This window comes from Neolamprologus multifasciatus, chromosome 10 (assembly GCF_963576455.1).
Source record: "Neolamprologus multifasciatus chromosome 10, fNeoMul1.2, whole genome shotgun sequence".
Classification (NCBI taxonomy): Eukaryota; Metazoa; Chordata; class Actinopteri; order Cichliformes; family Cichlidae; genus Neolamprologus; species Neolamprologus multifasciatus.
The window spans coordinates 28945223-28962589 of record NC_140448.1 but is presented as its reverse complement, the minus strand read 5'-3'; positions in this window follow the sequence as shown (position 1 = coordinate 28962589).

Here is a 17367-nt window from a genome sequence, read left to right as displayed (position 1 = left end):
TTTGACTTCAGTCAGTGTTCTCAAAGCCCACATGGTCGCAGAAAGCAGAAACCATCTCAGAGAACAGTCATTACTGGGAAGTAAAAGATTACATGCAAACAGGATTAAAGCGATCAGACTACAAATAATCGGATTTTCTAAATTGTTTATTATTATCATCTGATTTTAGACTCTGAAAACATGTTACTTAATGGACAGGACATTTATTTAGGATTTTGTTTGCGCAGAATAAAGAAACTTTTTTAAGACTTTGGTTTCCTGTTTTAATATTACTGTTTGTAAAGCACTTTATCCTGTCTATTTATCTTTCTTTATCTTTATCTTAGCTAATCTTCAAGCATGGAATTCTATTCGCTGCAGCATGGGCTGAATATTATTTGTTCTGACTGATATCCATGCTAGTTTCATGATGTGGCTCTCCATGTTTCCTTTTTGCTCACTGACACATTTCTTGACTCGATTATGCAGCTCTTTCCGTGTGGGCATTATGAATTAAATATGAGGAAATATATGGAAAAAGAGAAACAAAGATGTTATCCAAACCTGGGTTCAGTCACAACAAGTTCCATTTTCTTTAAAATTACTTTTTTAATGTGCTGCACCACAGAAGAAAAGACCAAGGAACAGAAACTTTAATTTTGCTAAAACAAACGTCACCGGTTTAGAGGTTTGATTATATGCACAAACACAGCTAACAAATGAATAATCAGCTACAAATTAGCGTTTTTTTGGATTAAATATGCATTAATAATTAGTATTAATAATGTTAATAAACCAGGGGATTTAAATGTGAATTCATGTAAGTCAAGTACATGAAACTGTATTTACCTTTCCTTTCTCTGATGTCAGAAGGACAATAAAAGTTAATGCTAAACAAAGACTGTAGCTCTTACAAAACTGAGTTGTTGTTAACAGTTACACACGCTTGTTTTCATACTTGCTTCATAGTATGACTTGGCAAAACATTCCCCTCATCGTTGATTATTTTTTATAATTCATTTAAATGAATTTAGTAAATTCTCATTTATCAATGCAAACTTAAACAGCTGGCCATTTAAACATCCAGCTGATTCAGAGCTAGTAAATTTTCCAGTTTCCACCAGCGATTCGCAAACCTCATTGGAACAATGTTGCTGAAAACAGGTGTTTATTAATTCTGGAGGAAAGACGGTTGGTAAGAATGAATCACAACAGTGTCAGTTTGTTGTAAACTGACACTGGGCAAACTCCTCAAGATAGGTGGTGACCATGGTGGCCATTCAGAAGTCGGCCATCTTGGATACAACTTTTGTTTTTTCAATAGGAAGAGGGCCATGTGACACATCAAACTTATTGGTAATGTCACAAGAAACACAATGGTGTGCTTGGTTTCAACGTAACTTTACAGTTTGATGTGTCACATGGGCCTCTTCCTATTGAAAAAACAAAAGTTGTATCCAAGATGGCCGACTTCTAAATGGCCACCATGGTCACCACCCATCTTGAGGAGTTTGCCCCCTCACATATACTAATGTGCCACAAACAGGACTTTAATATCACCAACCATTCCCATGTTATTACGGTGTATCCATATAAATGGCCCACCCTGTAGATGTTGATCTGCCACAACATCAAAACCACATGTCTAATATCATGTAAATCTCCCTTGTGCTGCCAACCCCAGTGGTGTTTGGAACTGAATGGATCCTTTGGCCTAATGTGGATTGGAGGGTGGGCCTTGAGGCTTGTTTTAGTACATCCAGAGATGTGGGGAGTTCGGAGGCTGGGTCAATGTCTTGGACACTTCATCGGGTTACCTTAGTCATTCCTGAGCATTTTTCACAATGTCAGGGCACATTGTCCTACTGGGAGAGGTCCTCACTGGTGGGGAATGCTGTAGCCATGTGGTGTGGGAGGGTGGGAGTAGTGGCGTCAGGATGCCTGGACCAAGCAGAACATCAGTTTGTTACAAGATCATAAATGTTAGTCACCGACTGTGGCTTTTAATGTTGTAGATGACTCATGTGGGTTGTAATGTGAGTATATAGGGAATTTCCTGTAGTAGATTTAAAGTTATGTAAACATTAGATAGTAAAAATTAAGACTAATAGAAAATTTAATCAAAACTCCTGTTTCAAAGTTCAACGTTGTACTGACCCATCCATCCTCCCTGACCTCCACTAGTCCTAAAAAGGCAATTTCTGCTTCTCTTTTTTCAATGTCGGCTTTTGTCGTAACATAAACACTGTTCACCCCTTGCATTTGCACACTTATTTTTTTTTCTATGAAAATACAATCTCATGCCACATCTCTATCAAATTCAAGCTTATGCATCATGTACAAACACACACACACTCTCTCTCTCTCCCTCTCTGTAAACCCAATATCCTCTGAGGCCCGGGGGTTTTAGAGTGTAAAGGCAGTGGAGAGACAGGAAGAGAGTGACTGCATTATCCACATCAAAGAGCCAGTTATCAGCCATAATCAATGTTTTCCCATTACGCACTCCAGCCATCCTTTCTCGTTCACTCTCTCTCCCTCTCTCTATCTCTCTCTAATCAGATCAATATGCTTTATTGGCATGAATGGATGTGCCTTATGAATATTGGCAAATAATGGTGAATTAATCAGCAAGTTGCCAATATACAGGAGGAGGATGATAAATGTTTGGAAGTAATTTGGGACTCTTTTGTAAGTTGTACTTTTGGCTGCGAAGTATAAATACCACATACTCTGAGGGTCTTGGGGTGTAACGTTTCTTCTGAGACAACATCTGTGGTCGAGAGGGGTATGATGGTCAACCAACTTTGTTGACTCGCTTCAAATTGGTTGACTGTTAAGCAAAACCTTTGAGAGCAGTGGTTTTTCAGTGGGCCACAGTTCCTCTTGCAGACCAGCCAGGAATTTGAACAGCTTTGATTCAGCTAGGTTTCAGTACACTACCCGTGTCAAAAGGGTCAGTGGCTGATTATTGGCCAGTATATGTAAATGGCTATGGCTTGGCAATCTTTGTGTAGCACCTAATTATTCCATAGTTTGATGTTTGAAAGAGGCACAGTCCAACTTCCATTGCTGTGATAGTTGAAACATTTGTTGTCAAACCATTTTACTACAATCACCCTCCAGGAGACATAAGCAAAAGATCCTTTCTTCAGTCACTTCTTTGCTTATCATCAAGGGGAGGCCCACTGATCCAGCTTGATCACATAGGACAGGGGTGTCAAACTCAAACACACAGTGGGCCAAAATTCAAAACTGGAACAAAGTCGCGGGCTAACATTAATATTTATTGAAAAAAGAATCTTCCACCAGATATGAGAATGAATCTTTTCTTATGGACTCAAACAAGTTTTGCTGAAAAACTGAATATGGAACAAGCAAAGCTTAATACTAAACAATATATATATTAGCTGTATAATACCAGTAGGCCAGCTCTAACAGTAATTTGGTATGGCTCCGCGGGCCAAATGTAATTAAGCTGCGGGCCAAATTTGGCCCGCGGGCCAGAGTTTGACACCTATGACATAGGACATATTTGTATGTGTCAGAATCCATTAGCGCCTTAATAGTCACAAGTAAGGTGTTCTTTGGCATCAGCAGACACTGGGCCACCAAAAGTGGTTGCCCAAAAAGAATGATCATATTTAGGTTCCCAGAAATGAAAGCATAGTTCCACAAACAGAATAAAAGATGATGTGGGTATCCTAATGTCACCCATTTGCTTGAGGATTTGCATTTTTATGTCCAAATATGCTATATTTAGACATGACGTAGTAGTAGGTTATCACCTAACATTAGTAAGCTTCATATTGGTGCATTACCCAAAAACAAACACAATAACTAACTAATGGCCATAACTGAAGCACAGTCTGTTTGGATAGTCTGCGCCACACAGTGAGCCTATTTTCTCTTCTCATTCCCATCTCCCCAAACCAGTGGTGGCAACCCTGATTTTTGGGGTTTTCCTTTGTGATATTGTAAGGTGTTTACCTCATAATAAAAAGTGCCTAGAGGAGACTATTGTAGTAACATGGTGTTATAAATTTAACATTAAACATGAAACATCTATGTCTATGGCAAAGTCCTCACTTTTTTAAAGACAGCCTCAAGTGGGCAATACAGGAAATTCCGTTTTTCTTGGATCAGAAATATATCAGTTTACAACTGTTTGTCGATACCATAGGTAAGAATTAATTAAACTAGAGTAAAAACAGAACAGTAATCTCATTGAAACTAGAAAAGGAAAAAATTGTGGTTCTGCGATGATTTGCAAATAATTGCGACAAACAACTGATTGAGCAGAGGTTACATGTGCAGCACTCTCAACCTCTGGGGGACCGTTTTTGATTGCAAGGCGATTGCAAAGGACATTGAGTGGGAGGCAGTGGGTTGGACTGTGATTCTTAATAATTGTGGTCAATCTCTCTTAGATTGGCTAAGCTTTGCCAATAACTGCTTTCTAATTTGTAAATGTATACATATTGCCAACACGTTGCAATCAACCTGAGTCAGTCTACACCACGATAAGTGCAACTCGTCTGCAACTCGTCTGCAATGCATCTTTTTGCAATAGGATAATTGCCATGCGGTTGTATTTGTGTATAAAAGCAAGGTCATTTGTGAAGACATTTCTGTTTCAAATCATTTTAAATCATTGACTTTCTGACTGGAATCTGAATATAAGTTGAACTTGAATTGTTTAATGTTTCTGCATACAGAAACAACAAACAAATTTAAAACAGATGGCAGCAGATTTGCAATTTTTGCCTGTTTATCAGAGATAATCACTGTGTTATCCCAAACTAATTGCATGCAACTCCATCTTATTGCCGTTCCATCACCGTCTTGATGCAGAAAGTCACTTTCAAGACAGCAACTGCCTGCAAGTGGTTGCAGACCTCATCTTCAACGCAATCATTTTGAAAGTCAAGTTCACTGCACGCCATTGCAAAAATTATGGTCATGCTGGTCTCCAATTGCTGTTTTCCCTGCTTTAACTGTATCATTAACCAACGCTAGAGGAGAAATTCTTGATCTACTGCCTCTAAACAAGAATATTACACTGGTCTCGGATTCATGTATGATTTAAGTGTGCTAGTTAGTTAAGCTAGGTATCTGTTTTTGCCCACCCAAATCAAATAAAGGGTTTATTTCCCAGATAAGATAGCAGCCATTGTCACAAAAATAATAAAAGCTGTTATGACTATTGAGACTACATCATAAATAGATAATTGTTAAATAATTATATGATGATAACAATAATTGCAATATAATTCTTATATAACTAAGAATATGAGAATTCAAGAATAAAGCAAATTTAAAAAACAAATAAACAAACAAGCCATAATATTCACTTTTCTTTGTCGTTTATCCATATTGACCTCTTTACTTCATACAACCAGGCCTATCGACCCCTCTCTTTGACTAACCAGGCATCATGCCTGGGGTCAATGACCTACTGAAGCCCCCTGCTTGGCTGTGGGGTCGGGAAGTGCGTGCAAGTGTGTGGTGGGTACACAGTAAAATAACACATGATCGCCAACCCCCTGCTTCCACACTGGGTCACAGCCAGGCATTTAAGTAGGGGAAAAGGCTGCAGCTCACAATGATGCAAATCACATTGCACTGCGCTGAAAAGCACAGATTGATCTGCCTTGTAAATTTTAGCTATCATATTTCCATTGTTCTGTTCCTACAGTTTAATCATTTTGTTTTAAATGCTCGGACCTAACATGGCTTTATTTATATATTTGATCTGTTTTCAGAATAAACAAGAGATTCCTACTTTTACAGGGTTAACATCACTCAGGAACTCTAGTCATATAGTATATATATGAAATTATTTTTCTCACTCATTCAACACTACTGAGTAGTCTGGGTGGATCTCCAGGTTGTGTGTCAGCCTGGATATTTTCAGTTTTCCCCAAGTCATGGCAGTCACCACTCTCCCTGCCTCACGCTCTTCCTTTGTCTCTCCACCCTGCCAGGAAAGTGTTGACAGCTCTCATCTTTCATCCATTTGATGTAATTATGCTTCTCAATCCACATTTGAAGCTCTCCATTCACATTTTATGGTGGGATAAAAGGCCACATAGTGTTCTCACACAGTTCTCAGCTTCCCAACATAAACTTAGGTAAAGTTATGGTTCCTATATTGTCTTACAAAAAATATCCTGAAAGACTGATCTTTTGTTTTCCTGTTTTTGAGATAAAAGAAACTTTTGCGTCTTATTTGTGACTCATTCTTTATCCACTGTGAACATGTGTAACAAGTTTTATGACAAGTCATTATTAAGCCAAAAGAGGCTGTAAGCATAAAAAGAAAAGTCAGATAGTTTCAAATCTTGAACATAAAATGTAATTGTCACCTGTTAAATACCACTTTAAATATTTTTGTTTTAACCAACAGAAACTTTCATGTTTGAAATATAAAGCCTTCTAGTTCCTCCTAGTTCCAAAAATAATTTGGGTTTATAATGCCAATTTCCCCCCTTCATCACAGATGTACAGGTAGTAATTTTATTTTTGGACACCTGCTTTGGGGAAGGTTTATAAAATGGTAGTGAGACCTGCTGTGATGTACGGTTTGAAGGTGGTGGTACCAACAAAAAAGCTGAAGGTACTAAGATTTTCACTGGAAGTGACGGGGATGAACAGGATAAGAAATCAATACATCAGAGGGACAGTTGAGCAGTTTGGAGTCAAAGTTACAGAGGCAAGGCTGAGATGGTTTGGACACCTGCAGGATAGTGGATATATCGGACAAAGGATGATGGATATGGAGCTGCCAGATGGAGGAAAAGAGGAAGACCACAGAGGAGGTTAATGGATGTAGTGAAGGGAAACATGCAGACTGCTGGTGTGACAGAAGATGCTGGAGATAGAGTGAGATGGACTTAGATGACCAATTGTAATCCCCATAAAGAAAGCAGGCCAAAGAAGAAGAAGACAACACATGTTAAAATTGTATTAAGGCTTAAAGTTATTTTTAATTAGGGGACTGGGTACTCTGAATGACAAATGAATGCAGTTTTGTCTTGTTCAAAGCTCAGTTGGTCTTCCCCTGAGAAGTTAATTTTCCAGCCCAAGAGCATTTTGTTTAAAAGCCAAAATCTTTTCTCCCATTTAATATCACGCAAACCTACAGCTTCCTACAGCAAATTTGCATAAACAATGTAAAAGATACAAATTCTGGACGTAAAAAGCTGAATTCTTAATAATTAATAACAAGAAGTCAGGTTGTATTGAAGTCCATAGGAAAATGAGCATAGTGCTATTATGATTTATAACCACAGTAAACTCTTTTTGGATTAGTTTGTGGTCTCAATCTCTAGTCTTATTGAAAAAACAATATATATTGTTTTTATAACATAGTGTTTATTTTGTAAATTGTTACCCTATTTAGAAAAAGATCTATGATAAAGCAGAGTATGCTATAGGGCAGGCCAACCCTGTGATGACTGAGTCGTTTCAGCCTTTGCTTGTCACATCCCATTTTTAAAATGGCAATAATGGCAACAATCAAAATGAGCTTGAAGCTTAAGCTCACCCACAAACCAATGGATGATGGTTAAGTCCTTGTTTCATATAACTTCCAGCTCTTCTCCAAATAACAGGTGTTAAATAATGTTTTCCAAAGTAATGTTGTAACGCAAAACTGTGCTAAACTCAGTACGTACATGTTCATGCACATTGAGGAGTAAAATGATAGTGGTCTACAGTGGTCCCTCGCTATAACGTGGTTTACCTTTCGCAGCTTTGCTGTTTCGGGGATTTTTTTGGTGCAATTTTGCATATATTTTTTTTAAAACAGCGCGTTGTGTTCTGTATCCTGATTGATTAACAATGGTCTACAGCCAATCTTGTGCCGTGTCTCCTGTACAGTACAGAATGCATTCAGCGTGTGACTCTGAAGTGCTGTAATGTGTGTTTGTAAGTTTTCTCCCCAACAAACACAACAATGTCGATGAAATGTTTTGCACTGTCAAAGGCACCTGCGGGTTTCATTCTATATTACTGGACTTATTTTCCTACAAAGGTTTGAACTTTGAGGTGTTTAAACAAGAGAGAAAAGTGTGAAAATGTTCATGCCTGTCTGAGAAAAGTGTATAAAGTGTGTAGTGAGGGGTTTTACAGCTTTAAAACATCTATAATAATTGTAAAAAATAAAGTTGGCTTCTTTGCGGATTTCACCTATCGCAGGTTATTTTTAGAACGTAACTCCCGCAATAAACGAGGGAACACTGTACACCTTTTATGGTGTGCTAATATGGACAGTATAAAAAGTAAAAAAAAAATGAAAATGTCCACGGACATTACTTTTATTTAGTAAAAAATAAATGTAATGTCCATATCAACACTCCTCAAGAGTGACGAGAGCACAATGGTGAAATGCAAACTGTGTCCAGGACAATAAGAACTACATTATACTGCTAACACAGCTTTGCAAACATCTGCATGGCCGACATGCTAAAGCAAAGCTAGGCAAGAACACAGAATGATGCTAAAGCTGAATGAATGCTGGCTCAGCTCAGCAGCCAGACCCTGAAACAGGTAACAAAGACAGTGATGACCTGTCCACCTACCTGTTCATGTCTCTCACATAAGAATCATTGTGTCAGTAGATTTGAAGCCAGCTAAAGCTTTCTGCTGGTTGCCAACTTTGCTTTGTGTTCATACATAAAAACTAATTGTGTGGGTCCTCATTAGAATCATTGTGTGTGGAACTGTAGCCTGACGTTTAAATTGTTAGGTGGTAATTATGTGAAAATATTTTTTGACGCAAAAGTAATGTAACATGTACTACAATCTACTTTCTCCAGTGAGTAATTCAATAACTTGATACATTACTGTCAAAGGAGCTTGCAAAGAAAAGCGTCTGGACTTCTTTAAGTTGCTTGAAGACGTTTCACCTCTCATCCGAGAAGCTTCTTGAGTTCTAAGAAGCTTAGAACTGAAGAAGCTTCAAGCAACTTAAAGAAGTCCAGACGCTTTTCTTTGCAAGCTCCTTTGACTACGATGACCTGGATGACTGAGAATCTTCACAGACTTAATACGTTACTTTTTTCTGAGAAACGACCCCAACGCTGGTCACAAAGGGTTTCAGAAGAAAATGGCAAAGGATAAAATACCAGTGTACATACACCATGGCTTCATTCATCTTTTAAATGCAGTCTGTGATTTTGATTAAAGTAGTGGGCAAGCACACCAAAACTTCCATTTCAATCATCCCACCATCATGGCCGAATTATTTCATTAATATTTATCATTTGGGACAAACTTCTTATTCCATCCCCAACAACTGTAATTACTAGAAAATTTAAAATAAAGTTTTGATTGACTCTACTGGACATTCAAGGTGGCAAAACTAGCCTACTGAACGCTTATTAAGAGTAATGACAAATCATTTGATTCTATTTTATACATATTTGAGGTTCACATTATGAGTGATGTTTCTGTGTCAGTCTGATTGTTAGTGGAATGAAAGGTGGACTCCGTGACCTGCAGTGTGCTGCGACATAATTGAGTAACACTGTAAGTGATACGGTAGGTTGGGAGCCTATAGAAAACCCCCTCCCTATCTCCTTTTTCTCTCTTGATCTTTTAATGTCTCAGCTCTGGTTTGTCTCACTTAATTCTATCTTCCCATCTCCTAATCCATCCATCAGTGTCTGTTTGTCTCTCACAGACACACACACCCTCTTCTCCCTTCCTTGACTTGCATCACATCGTTTCTCTTTGCAACTCATTTTCACTTCCATCATCCTTTCTTTTTTTCCTTCTCCCGTGATGAGTGAGTGAATGAGGGGGTGAGGGAATGGGTGTGGGTGAGCAAGCATAGCCGCTGATGCACTCCTGGTCATTAATAAAAGTTTTATACACAGTCAGGAAATGCATTTGAGCTCCGGTGGCTGGAGCTCCTCTCAGACACACAGGAAATGAGCGCTTGGCCGACAGCCAATCCAGCTATTTCAGGGGTTTGTCCGGAGCCAATCAAGCGGGGCCTGGTCAGTTAATGGATGAGTGGCTCTATTCTTCTCTACACCCAAATATCAGCAACAATTAGAAGGTGTGTGTGTGTGTGTGTGTGTGTGCGCGCATTTGTGCATTTGGTATAACTGAGCAACACCTAAAAAGTAGGGACTCCAAAAACCAGCCATGTGCAATCATACCTGACCTGACCCAAGTGCAGGATTGGATTAATCCTATGCCTAGGAAAGACTGTAAATGTCTCAAACATGTCATACTAGTCGGCTAGTCACGATTACGTCAACTATTAAAATCGTCGTTTGAAGCTTTGTAAGATTCCGAAAGACGCAGGAATAAGTAGTAGGATTTAAGAGTGTAATAACGGACTGAAACAGAAGATGGCAGCACTGCATGTCCAGGGATGCCAGCTGCCGTTAAACCCCGAAGAAGAAGAAGAAGAAGCAGTGTCCGGTTTCATAGCTGTGTCCAAATTTAGTGGCCGCATCCTTTGTAGGCCGCAGAGACGCGTAACGCGTTACTGTAATCCGATTACTTTTTTCGAGTAACGAGTAAAGTAAGGGATTACTACTGCAAAAAAGGTAATTAGATTACTGTTACTTTCCCGTAAGCACGCTGTGTTACTAAAACTGTGATTTGTCTCGGTGTCAGTACGTCAGTGTCTCATGACAATGACGTTAGCAAGTGCGACGTTTGTGGCAACAGCTGTGTGCAGATCAAAAATGGATAATTTAACGAGTGCGGGAGGGAGTATGAGCGTGCAGTGTTTAAAGCGTGGAAGTACTGACCTTACTTTGAGTTTGATTTCGTAAAAAGTGACAAAAACATTAGCGTCCGCTGCTCACCGCGTGGGAAGAAAACTTCTTTTTACAGCGAAAAAAAACCCTAAACGTTCAAGCAAGCACCAAATAGTAGTAGTAATTAATTACAGTAATTAGTTACTGATTACTTTTTTCAAGTCAATTGACCAACACTGGTAGGCCGGTTATGTCACAGCGACGCGGCGAAGCCTGTCCAAATTTGCAGACTCCCCCAAACGCGGCCGAAAAATGCGTCCTTCATTTCCCAAGATTTGAAGGATGGGTCGGGTGTATCCTTCGTGGCCCAACCTATCCCAGAATTCATAGCGCGGCCCAGCCGATTCCAGTTTTCAACAATGGCGGCAGCTACTTAGTTTCAATATTACTCTTTTTACTCTTTCTGGGTCACAAAATAAACTTTTAACATATTTTCAGGCGAGAATGTAGCTGTGTAAACTTCAAATATCTGTTCGGTTTATCAAGACGTCACACATTTGCAAAAGTGCTCCAACGTTTTCGGAGACATCTGTTATCCACCAGCTCGATAGCTAGCCGGGAGAGTTTATAAAACTCCACCGAAACAATCTGCAAATTTCATTAAAAGTTTAACAAACTATCATCTTGTCTTTATTTTTAGTTAGCACATACCTTAAACAGTTCAAGCTGTAAGCTAATGATAGTTATATAAGAGCAGACGCGTGCAGGTGCAATAACTGTATGTTTTACGTCCAATGGATGATGATCTGATTAGTCGACTAATCGCAAAAATAATCAGTGACTAGTCGACTATCAAAATAATCGTTTGTGGCAGCCCTATACTAAACAATTAAAGGATGGCCAAAAATTAAAAGGATTTGTTTTATGTTGGATATTTATGTGACATTCCTTGTCTGTTCCATTCCACAGCATTCTATCAGTGTTGCAGTAATAATTCTGATATGATGATGTCCAGCGGATATAATGTTCACCATCACAGTAAATCAACATTTACTCTTTAACAAGATCTGAGCCCAGCACAGCCCAACACTGATATGCATGTATCCAGATAAAATGAGATGATAGATGCCTTTCACAATATATCATCAAGCAAGCAGGCTTCTTGGTTCTGGACAGTGAGTGTAGCAGGAGCACTGATGAGCTAAAAAGCCACTGTCAAGGTTAAGCACTCTGGTTGAACTCTTGTAAAGCTGTGCACCACAACAGGGCAGTTTTACTTTGCTTGTTTGTTTCTAGCAGAAACATTTCCTACGGGGCGATCGTGGCTCAAGAGTTGGGAGTTCGCCTTGTAATTGGAAGGTTGCCGGTTCGAGCCCCGGCTCAGACAGTCTCGGTCGTTGTGTCCTTGGGCAAGACACTTCACCTACTGCTTACTGGTGTTGCCCAGAAGGGCCACAAATAATTTGTGTGGCATCAGATTTGATGCAGAACACCTGATTGTTCTGTAAATGTTTGTTTAAAAAACACCTTGGCAGCATTTTTAGGTAAACAGCTGCAAAAAACTTTGTTTGCAAAACTCAGTAACTTTTTAAAGAAGTAACTATATAATTAATTGCTCAACATTGGTCTTCATATACTGTATTTTGCAGACAGAGTTACGGGACTCTCTCCCAGACCACAGACTCATAATACAAGTCAGAGCTTTATAAAAATAAAAAAATAAAGTTGTGTTTTCAAAATTGGAGTTCAAGTTATTTTTACTTCCAATAGTGTTAACATACTACACAGGTCACGAACAAGATGTTTTTAAATTTTCATTGTAAGTGGGCTAAAGCAGTTAATTAAAAGTAGTCTAACATAAATGTAAATGCTGTAATTTGATTATTTTAATAAACCATGTAACTTGGATGGATTCGACGCTGGCGTGACCACAGTGCACATGTCTAATGTCGCTCACAGTGGTTCACGAGATCGCTCAGGGAGTTTGTGTGTTCACTCAGACACATGAAAAATTAGAGGGAACATTGGGCGTCACTGATAGTTAAACACGGTCCAAATTCTTAATGATTAGTGTGGCTGCTCTCCCAGGTGTTACAATAAAGTTTATCTTCCAGGCATCCAGGAAAAACAGGATTTATGAAGTTTAATTAGGGTGACCATATTTTGATTTCCAAAAAAGAGGACACTTGGCCCAGTCATGACGAACTTTAATAATACTGTTTGCTTAAAGAAAATTTTAACATATTCAATTCTTCTCTGTGCAGTTAATGAATGGTGAAACAAAAATGTCATATAGGCTTTTACAAGTCAGCAAGGGCAAAAAAATAACTTAATAATGGTACAGAAATAAGGCTTCATCTGTATAAGAAAAATTACCAGTACCGCAATGGTACGAGGGAAATTTCTTTTGCAGTTCAACTGAAAAGCTACATTTGCACTTTGGCATCTTTTAAACATCACCAGGCGCACTGCTGCGCGCTGTCTGTCCCGTCTGTGAGCGCAGAACAACCACTCACAAAGCCGCAGCTCGGAGATGACGTCACACATATGGGTCCAATGTAGGAAAACCCGGACATTTTCATCAATCTCGAAAATCTCCCTGGATGCCCCGGACAGAACGTGAAAAGTGGACATGTCTGGGGAAAAGAGGATGGTTGGTAGCTTGCTATTTTTAATCTAAAGATGATACACCATGTTCTGACTGAGGGATTTCTGAAAAACTGAATCTAAAGCATAAAGCTCTGTTATCATGTCAGACATAAATGAAGACAGTAAACTAAACTGGCAATGTTTGTTTGCAATGGTGGCTAACTAGAGAGCTATGTTTAGGATAATATAAACACATTAGCGCAGTGCAGATAGAAGATGAATGCTAACTTTTTCCCCTACATAAAAGTTAATGTGGCGAATCCCAATGGGCAGAGTAAAAATTACAATCTACATGGCAGGAAAAAGAATTTCAATCAGGAGAAGATCTGAGATCTTCTCTCAGTCTCCAGCCACACAAGTACTGGACTGAATCAGTCCAGTACTTGTGCAAGTTTGGGTTGAAATTGTCATCACTATGTTATGGAGGAGGTCATGAGAGAGGTACAAGAGTGGGTGTCTACAGTCAACTGTAAAACATGGTAGAGGCTGTGTCGTGGTTTGTGACTGCATTCAGCCAGTGGTGTTGGGGATCTTGTCAAAACTGATGGAATTATAAAAGCAGAAAAGCACCATCAGTTTTCATCCACCAAACAATTCCCTCTGGAAAGCATTTGATTGGCAGCTTCATTTTTCATCAACACAGTAAAAGGATACCTGGATAGAAAAAAACAGAACACTAGCAGGCATTGGTTGACCTTTCCAGAGTCTGGATCTAAACACTAACGTAGTGTGAAATCATCTTGACAAGCATCAGAACAAAAGGAGACAAACACCCAAAGAAGAGCTTTGAAAGCCTTTAGAATTATTCCTGAAGACTACTTAAAGAAGTTAAAAGAAAGCTTGCATAAGAGAGTTCAGGCCTGGGTGATGAATAAAGGTAGTCATGCCAATTATTGACTTTTAAGACTTTTGTTAAAATGTATTTCCTTTTTCTTCAATAAATCACTGTACCTATTTTTTCTTTTCCTAGAAAAATATAACAACAAAACAAGGGGTAACTCAAAGCACTGTACACCAACACATATATGCAAAGGTAGATAGAGATAGCAAACTTATGATGATACACTATGAGTAAAGGAAATCAAATCAAGATGATGGGAAGAATGCAAGACCATGTAACCATCCATATCTTTTAGTAGGATGGTTACTATAGTCATAAAAAGTCTAATCTCAGCTCCACCCAGTTTCCTTCCTTATAAGCTAAATTTGGAATTTCTGGCACTTGGCATTGCCATAAAGGAGGGTAAACCCAAACTTCAGGGTTCAAAACACATGTTCGGAAACCACACAGGGAACCACACGGCAGCACTCTTTTTACAGCCTGTGGTTTAACTAGTCTACAAACTTTCATCATTCCTCACCTTTAACTAAAAACCACGTCAAGCAAAACCACTAAAATGACTCATCAGTCATTTCCCATCGATTCATCAAACCCGTCAGCACTGCAGTTCTCAGACTAACCTTGAAGCATATGAAGTAAGGAGATATTTCCCCCTTGCTTCCTGTCTGACTGTTCAGCCAGGCACTTCAGATAAAAGCAGTGAAAGGAAAGTGTGTGTGTGTGTGCGCACTTCTGTTCACGTGACAGACATACTGTAATGTGTTGTGTAAGTTGATACCCATGTGCTTCATGGGTGGGACGCCTCTTCCATATCCAGCAGGCATTTGTTATTGCAGCACAATGTGACACATAACAAAAATCATACAGAGATACAAGTACACACACACACACACAATCACAAAGAGTGCCTGCAGAGTGGAGCGCCGGCAGAAATGAATGACTTTGTCAACTGTGTGCTGTAAACCAGGCCATTTGGCATTGATCTCTGCATGACCCAGAACATCTTTCTATCTCTCCCCCTCTTTATCACACACACATTTGTAGTTATTTTCATCAGCTGGCATGCAACCTTCATGTTAGACGAGCAAGAGTTTGCATTTGCTACATATAAAAAGAACGTATAGGCCCGTGTCTATGGATTGTCATTTGTCTTTTATACATTTTCCACACAAATGAGTTCAGTTATGCAGAAAAGTTGACGTTTTTTGGGAAATTTTGTTTGACAACAATGTCAGGATATAATCAAAACATGACATCAGAAATAGCAGCAGCCTTTAGTTTGCATGGAAGACAGAGATCTGTCTGCAAATACTCCCCAACTACTCACTAAGTGGTTGTGAAAGAATAAGACGCACATCAGAAATGGCTGTTGACTGATGACTGTTCATCTCATCAAAATTCTCATTTCATGATATCAGTGATATAGCAACAACGTGCATTTACCACCATCATCATCTATTAATGATTTATTGCCTAAAACAGGAACTACTTTACCAAACACAGTACTCTGCAAAATATGGAGGAAACTTGTTCTTGTGCAACCAAAAAGTAAGCTTAGCTGAGCTTTGCTGCACTCCATATGACAGGAAGAGTGAGCTGTGGATTGAAGTTACTGATGTGGTAAGTTACCAATATATTTGCACTTTGAAACACCAATGACAGTAGCTCACCGAAAAAGGATGGAGATTGCCCTTCATTTCGTTTGCATTACTAAATGCTGCTACCTGGAAGCTGCAGTCACCAAAAAAACATTCAGTATTGTTTTAAATATCACACAAATTTTCTTAAAATAGGTCTAATTTTGATAATTTAAAGTTAGTGAGTTTTGCAGACAGGCTGCTGTCTTCCATGCATACTAAAGGTGACTGAGGCAATCACAAGAAGGGTCTTTGATGGAGCACTTTGCAACTGATTTCACCCAGTGAAAGCCAGCAACCTTTTGCAACTGGTCACCAACTAGTGTGGGACTACACAGTTTTCCCCGGTAGCTGTCGCTGACCAATCTCAAGGCCTATCTGACTTTTTTTTTTTTGTACATTTCATAACACACTTCTAAGTTACCATAAGGGTTTTTTGTTGGTAAATTTGTATTGAAAAATGCTCTTTAGATTTTAGGTAAAGGAAAGGGCCTTAATTGAAGGTAGTTTTGGTTTCCTTTAGATAATCTAATTGTCTTTGTCTTTACCCCCTCTCCTCAGCGTCTCTATCAGCAGTTTGTTTCATCTCAGATGCTTTCCTCAACAGGAAACAGAGCTCCCCTCACCCCCATTAGGGACTAGTGTCCAGTTACCTTAATGTGTGTGTGTGTGTGTGTGGACTACACGCTTGTATGCTTGCACAGTGTATCTTGCTCTAGCCAGGATCCTGCTGAGTAAGGGCGCAGACCAAAAAAAGACAAAAAGCTCGTACACACGAACACATGGATGCACGAGCATCCTCACACACAAACACACATAAAAGATGAGGTTCATATTTCAGTTATGTAGCATATTGTCAGTGATGTCACTTTTCCTAATGGAACAAATGAATGAATGAATTTCAATCTCTTCCTTCCTTTTTTCCCCCCTATTGACCACGGTTAAGTTCTGTGTAACATTTATAGTCCTAACAATCCTAAAATGTTTTCATTTAGAAAACTGCATTAACAGCTTCACAGCAGAGAAGTCATGACACGGGGGTCCGTGATGCAGTTATTGTCAAAATTACCAACATAATAATTTGGCACAGACGCCAGTGAATTAAAGGTCGTGTGATTTCCCAAAGCACAAGAGAACTTTTGTACCCATCAGTCCTTCCATGATCTTAAACAGTTATCCAGCTTTGGGATGTGGGTGATGCTGGATACTAACTTATTTTTCATAGGATCAGGGTTGGTGTACACTCTAGACAAGCTAACAACACACATACACACTTATGGACAATTTAAAATAATAAATGAATCCACCGTGGATGTCTTTGGACCTTCGGAGGAACATGGGCAAACTACAGGTAAAGGGGGAACATGTAACCGTCACACAGACAGCTCCCAGCTGTCAATGACCACCTGAAGTGCTGTACAATTAATAATGCAAAATGTCTAATTATGATGATTTTAGCAATTAGAAATTTTTAAAACTCTATGAGAGTTTCTTCATTTCCACGCTCTTTATTTGCGAATAGAGAATACACAGGAAA